The sequence below is a fragment of the Crocuta crocuta genome, unplaced genomic scaffold, assembly GCF_008692635.1.
Source record: "Crocuta crocuta isolate KB4526 unplaced genomic scaffold, BGI_CrCroc_1.0 scaffold262, whole genome shotgun sequence".
Taxonomy (NCBI): Eukaryota; Metazoa; Chordata; class Mammalia; order Carnivora; family Hyaenidae; genus Crocuta; species Crocuta crocuta.
Genome location: NW_027528869.1, coordinates 2,838,128 through 2,844,221, shown reverse-complemented (window position 1 = coordinate 2,844,221; position 6,094 = coordinate 2,838,128). Strand labels below are relative to the sequence as shown.

At 39.5% G+C, this 6,094-nt stretch overlaps 1 pseudogene; it reads right to left on the bottom strand.

The window, feature by feature from the left end:
- Positions 1 to 1,706: 1,706 nt before the first annotated feature.
- Positions 1,707 to 2,814, bottom strand: LOC144225245 (uncharacterized; annotated as a pseudogene).
- Between the last annotated feature and the right edge of the window lie 3,280 nt (positions 2,815 to 6,094).

Below are 6,094 nucleotides of genomic sequence, written 5' to 3'. Positions count from 1 at the left end.
AGGAGATCTTCAAGGCATAAAGAGTATGAGATCAGATCAAAACTTGGATCTACACAAAGAAATTAAGAATGCAGGAAATAGTAAGCATGAGGATCATTAAAAGAGATATTTTAATCTCATTTTCAATTACTTTAAAAGATAATTGAATGTACAACAACAATATATTGTGGGATTTAAAATGCAAATAAAACTCCATTGATTATCCAATTATTTGGTTCAATATAATTGGATAGACAGCAATAGCACAAAACATAGAGGAATAGAGGTGGCTGGATGGCTCATTTGGTTAAGCATCCAGCTTCAGCTCAGGTCATGATCTCAGGGTTCCTGAGATTGAGCCCCTTGTCAGCTCTGTGCTGACAGCGCAGAGCCTGCTTAGGATTCTCTCTCTCCCTCCCTCTCTGCCCCTCCTGCTTTCTCTCACTCTTTCAAAATAAATAAATAAACTTTAAAAAAACCTTTTTTTAATTAAAAGGAAAAGAATAGAGGAAGAAACTGGAAGTATATTGTTGTAAGATTCTTACACAGTTTAAATCAAATGGTATAATATTATCTAAAGGTAGATCACAGTAGGTTAATGGTATCTTTTTAAATCTATAGAGCAGGCACACACACTCAAAAAGGTGTATAACTAATAAGCTAATAGTGAAGATCAAATGAAACCACTTTACAAAGTATTCAGTTAATCCAAAACAATGCAAAAAAGAAAAAAGAAAGAAAAATGGAAAAGAACAGATGGCTCAAATAAAACATAACCTGTAAGATTATAAATATAAGTACAATTTTATTAAGAAGCACATCAAATGTAAGTGGTCTTAAAAAACACAGATCAAATGGCTATCATTGACAGACTGGTTAAATAAATTCCAAGTACTGGCTATCTATAAGAAATTTAACTTATTAATGAGGTCATGGAGAGATTAGAAGTTAAAGAATAGAAAAGGATATAGTATGGAAGTATTAATCAGAGAAAGCTGGAATCACTATTTTATATCAGATAAAGTATATTTACAAGCACAGAATAGAGGATATTATATAATGATGGAAGGGTTAGTTTATCAGTTAGGCCTAACAATTCTATGTGTATGTGTACCAAGCCATACAGTTTCAAATGCATGAAACAAAAACAGGTAGAACGACAAAGAGAAATCGAGAAATTCATAATTACGTTTGGAGATCTCCACACTCCTATTTTAGTAACTTACAGAATAAGTAGACAATGAATCAGTAAGGACACAAAAACCAGAATAATACCATCTACAACTTGACCTCATTAATACTCCATATGTGTTGAAGTTGGGAAGTTTCAATAACTGAAAGAAACCTGAAAATGCCCAAATATCTGAAACTAAATAATATACTTCTAAACAACCCATTGGTTAAAAAGCAAGCAACAGTGGAATTTTAAAAGTATTTAGCAATGAATGAAGATGAAAACACAACATTTGAGACCCTCCTAAAGCAGTGCTTACATGGAAATTTATAGAACATTAAATGTTTATTTTAGAAAGCAAGAAAGTTTTTGAAACAGCAGTGCAAGTTTTTAAGAAACAAGAAGAGAAAATTAAACCCCAAGCAAAAAGACAGAAGGGAATAAAAAAATGAGAGCAGAACTCAATGGAATTTTAAAAAAGAAAAATGATAGAACTAAAAATTGGTTCTTTGAAGAAAAACAATTAGAAGTGTGGCTAGGTTTCCCAAGACCGTCACCAGGGGGTAGTAGTGAGTAGTACCACCCCCACTTCTACTCCATGATTCCTGGACCCCTGAATCCTGGCTCTCTGGGAAACAGTACTGTCTATGGAATGCTGATTTCAGAGCACATACGACCTTCTGCAGGATTGTACCCCAGTGCTACGAGGTATTGCCACGTAGCTGACACTATAAATGAGTCTTCAAAAGATGATTCCACGTGCAATCAAGCCAGCTGCTTCAGGATGGTAGGGAATATGGTAAGGCAGTGAATTCTATGGGCATGGGCCCTTCTTTCCCTGTGTAGCACTTCTTTCCCTGTGAAGTGGGTTACTTAATCAGAAGTAGTGCTGTGTGGAATACTATGAGAGCAGATAAGGCATTCTCTAAGTCCACAAGTGGTAGTTTTGACAGAAGCATCCCATGCAGGGAAGGAAAATCCATATCTTGAGCAAATGTCTATTCCAGTGAGAACAAAATGTTGCCCTTTCCGTGACGGAAGCAGGCTAATGTAATTAACCTGCCTCTGGTAGCTGGCTGGTCACCCTGAAGAGTTGTGTCATATTAGCAATTGTATTGGCCTCCGCTGTTGGCAGATAGGGCACTAGGTGGTAACTGTAGCCAGGGAGGCTTGGGGAGTGGAAGTCCACGCCGCTGAGCCCACGCATAGCCTCTATCCCTGTCACCACAGCCACTTCGTTCAAACCCGCGGGATGATGAGAGGGACGTTGGGGAAAGAGGCTGACAGGTATTCACAAAATAGGCCATTCTGCCCCCTTGATTACGAACATCCTCCTCTGCTGAGGTCACCTTTTGGTGAACATTCACATGGGACACAAATACCTTCACTTTTTTTGCCCATTCAGAAAGGTCTATCCACATACCTCCTCAAATTTCTTTGTTACCAATTTTCCAATCGTGTTCCTTCCAAGTCCCTGACCATCCAGCCACAACTCATGAATTAGTATATAACTGCATATCTGGCCATTTTTTCCTTCCAAGCAAAGTAAACAAACAGGTGCTCTGCCTCAAAGTCTGTCCACTGAGAAGATTGTCTTCACTGTTGTATTTTAGGGGTGTCCTAGAAAGGAATTTCAGGGCTGCGACGTCATGCAGGGCCATCTGTAAGCCAGACTGAAGTCGTCTCTCCCTCCATCAGATGGTGGTACGGAACACCCTACGGAGCCACAGGCACAGGCAGAGAGAGAGAGAAGAGTGTGGCAGTAGCGGCCACGGGCATTTGAGCCACTTCTACATTTGACTTCCTTGAACCTTTAGAGCCTGCTCAATCACACATTTACCACTTCCATTTGAGGATGGAGCTTAACTCAGCACCCCAACTTTATGACTTGGTGGGTCAAATAATACTCAGTTCGTGAGGGGCAGTTCAGGTCACACTGTAACTTGGTGGCTCATACTTAAGTGTGATTTGTTTGCTGAAAATTACACAATGTAGATAAGAGAATTTAATGATCTCCATACATGGAGAGATATATAGTGCTCTAGGATCCAAGGACTCCATACTGTGAAAATACTCATTCTCCTCAGATTGTTAAATGAATTCTGTGCAATTAAAATCCAAACCAAGCAAGTCCAAAAATGTATTTGGGAAAGCAAAGAACCTAGAACAGTTTAAATTATACTTGAAAAGTATAATTTCACTCTATGTGAAAAATAAACTAAATCTATAAGACAAGCTTAAAAGTCTTGAGAAAATTTAATCTTCAAATGGTAACTTTAAGTAAAGAGATATTGAATAAAACCTAAATGTTAGAATTTCTTGTCTTGCACAGAGCCTCACCTGTGTTACTTCCATCAGTATTTTCCTTCCTCCTCTAGCTCAGGCTAATTGGGAGGAAGTCCCCGAGAGGAGAGAAATTAACCCCATTCGAAGCGGGTAGGCACAAATCCCATAAATGTTTTATGCCAATGCCTGCGTTTGTGGTGTCACCTAGTGTTAAAGACGGGTAACAACATTTTGAGAAGTACGCAAGAGCGGAGGCATTGGGATCCATTTAATGACCCTATTACCAGTCTTAAGGGTTAAGGCGTGTAACTTATGGAAATCGTGGTGTCTAAAATCCTCCTCTTTTTTACCTGTATGTTTTATGAAGTCTTGTCTCATCTCTTTAAATATTCCCATAGTACATTATGTTCATATTACTGAGGGTATTTTTCGGCTTAGGAGTTAGAAAAATTTCTCTCTTTGGGGCTCCGGGGTGGCTCAGTTGGTTAAACATCCAACTTGGTTCAGGTCATGATCTCTCAGTTTGTGGGTTCGAGCTCCGTCGGGCTCCGTGCTGACAGCTCAGAGCCCGGAGTCAGTTTCAAATTCTGTGTCGCCCTCTCTCTCTGCCTCTCCCCCTGCTTGTGCTCTCTTTCTCTCTCTCAAAAACAAATAAACATTAAATTTTTAAAAAAGAAAAAGAAAAGAAAAGAAAAATTTTGACCTTCATAAATCTTGTGTTCGAGTGGCGTTTTTATTTCTTTCATAGTATTACTGTTTTTTTTTTTANGAGACAGAGAGAGAGAGAGAGAGAGAGAGGGAGAATCCCAAGCAGGCTCCCAGAGATTCATGCTCAGAGACAGATGCACAGCCCCCACCCACGAAACCCATGAGATCATGACCCAAGCCAAAATCAAGAGTCTGCTGTTAACCAACTGAGCCCCCCTGGGACCCCCCCATGACAAGTGATTCATATCAAAATCATTTGTGCGTGCCCACCTCACCCACTACCTATGAATCTCGTTTCTTCCAAAGTGTTTCATTGCTGAAAGACTTTGTACGTAGAGTCAGTGTTCAAAATGCATGTAGAATTAAATCAATGTGCAAAAAAGAACGCTGAGCATAATTTATAAACCAACTAATTTTATAGTTTTAATGAGAGGCTTTTCCCTTTGGATCTCTGATGAACAATTATTCTGTTTGTGTAGACCATGCTGGAAGTCCCCTGCCGTATACTTTCTGACTAGAATAAAAGGCAAGATCACAGAATTTCTCTTCCTTTGCATGAGAATGATTACATACTTATAAAAGAGAATTTTTGAGGTCTATGATTTCTTTAAAATGTAATTTGTTTAAGTCAGCTTTTCTATTGTATCCTATTCCTTAACTTATCAAATGTTATGTGTCAGATGAGAAAAGTAATGTTTTACAAACATCATCATCCAGGAACGTTATGTCGTATCTTTTATTTAAAAAAATTTTTAAAAAGTTTTTACCTTTTTATTTTGAGAGAGAGATAGAGAGCAAGTCGGGGAAGAGCAGAGAGAGAGAGAGAAAGAGAGAGAGAGAGAATCTAAGCAGGCTCAACACTGTCAGCACAGAGGTGGACATAGGGCTTGAACTCAGAAACCGTGAGATCCTGACCTGAGCTGAAATCAAGAGTTGGATGCTTAACTGCCTGAGCCACCCAGGCGCCCCGATGTCGTGTTTTTTATAAATGTCATTTAAGAATCTTGATCTTGTGTAAAACTAACTAAAATAAATTGTATTTTTTAAAGGGTAATTAACATTGGATGAACTGGGGAACAAATAAAAAGACAGTAAGAATTTTAAGTTTTATTTATTTATTTGAGAGAGAGAGTGCTTGAGAGAGAGAGAGAGAGCACAGGAAAAGGGCAGAGAGAGGAAGAGAGAATCCCAAGCAGGCTCTGTGCTGTCAGCATGGAGCCCAAAGCGGGGCTAGATCCCATGACCCTGGGATCATGACCTGAGCCAAAACTGAGAGTTGACACTTAACCGATTGAGCCACCTGAGTGCCCTAAGGTAGTAGAATCTTTTACTTGATTCCTAGAGTCCTGATATCATATCTGCCATTTTAAGGAATCTCACTTACTAATCTTAAAAATATATATATTTAAAAAAAGCATTCTCAACTAGATTCACAATGAAGAAGCTGGTCTGCATAATTTTCACATATTTGCTCATGCAAATATAAAATGTAAAAACACATTATGGAGTTGAGTTCCCAAAATGTCTGCATCCTAACGCCTGAAATCTGTGAATGTGCTGTATTATGTGGCAAAGGGGCATTAAGGTGGCTTATCAACTGACCTCAAATTAGGAAGATTACCTATTATTTATCTATTTTGAGAGAGAGCACGTGTGCATGCGAGCCTGCGAACATGAACAGGGGGGAGGAGCAGAGAGAGGGAGAGAGAGAATCCCAAGCAAGCTCCAAGCTCCGTGCTGTCAGCACACAGCCCAATGCAGAGCTCGATCCTAGGGACCGTGAGATCATGGCCTGAGCCGAAACCAAGAGTCAGGCACTTAGTCGACTGGGCCACTCAGGCGCTGCCAAGCTTGTTTCTTCCTGACACCTGAGTGGACCTGGGTGAGAGAGCTCTTGGGATAAATTGACCTCTATCCCTTGGATTACAAAGAGTGATGCCTGCATCC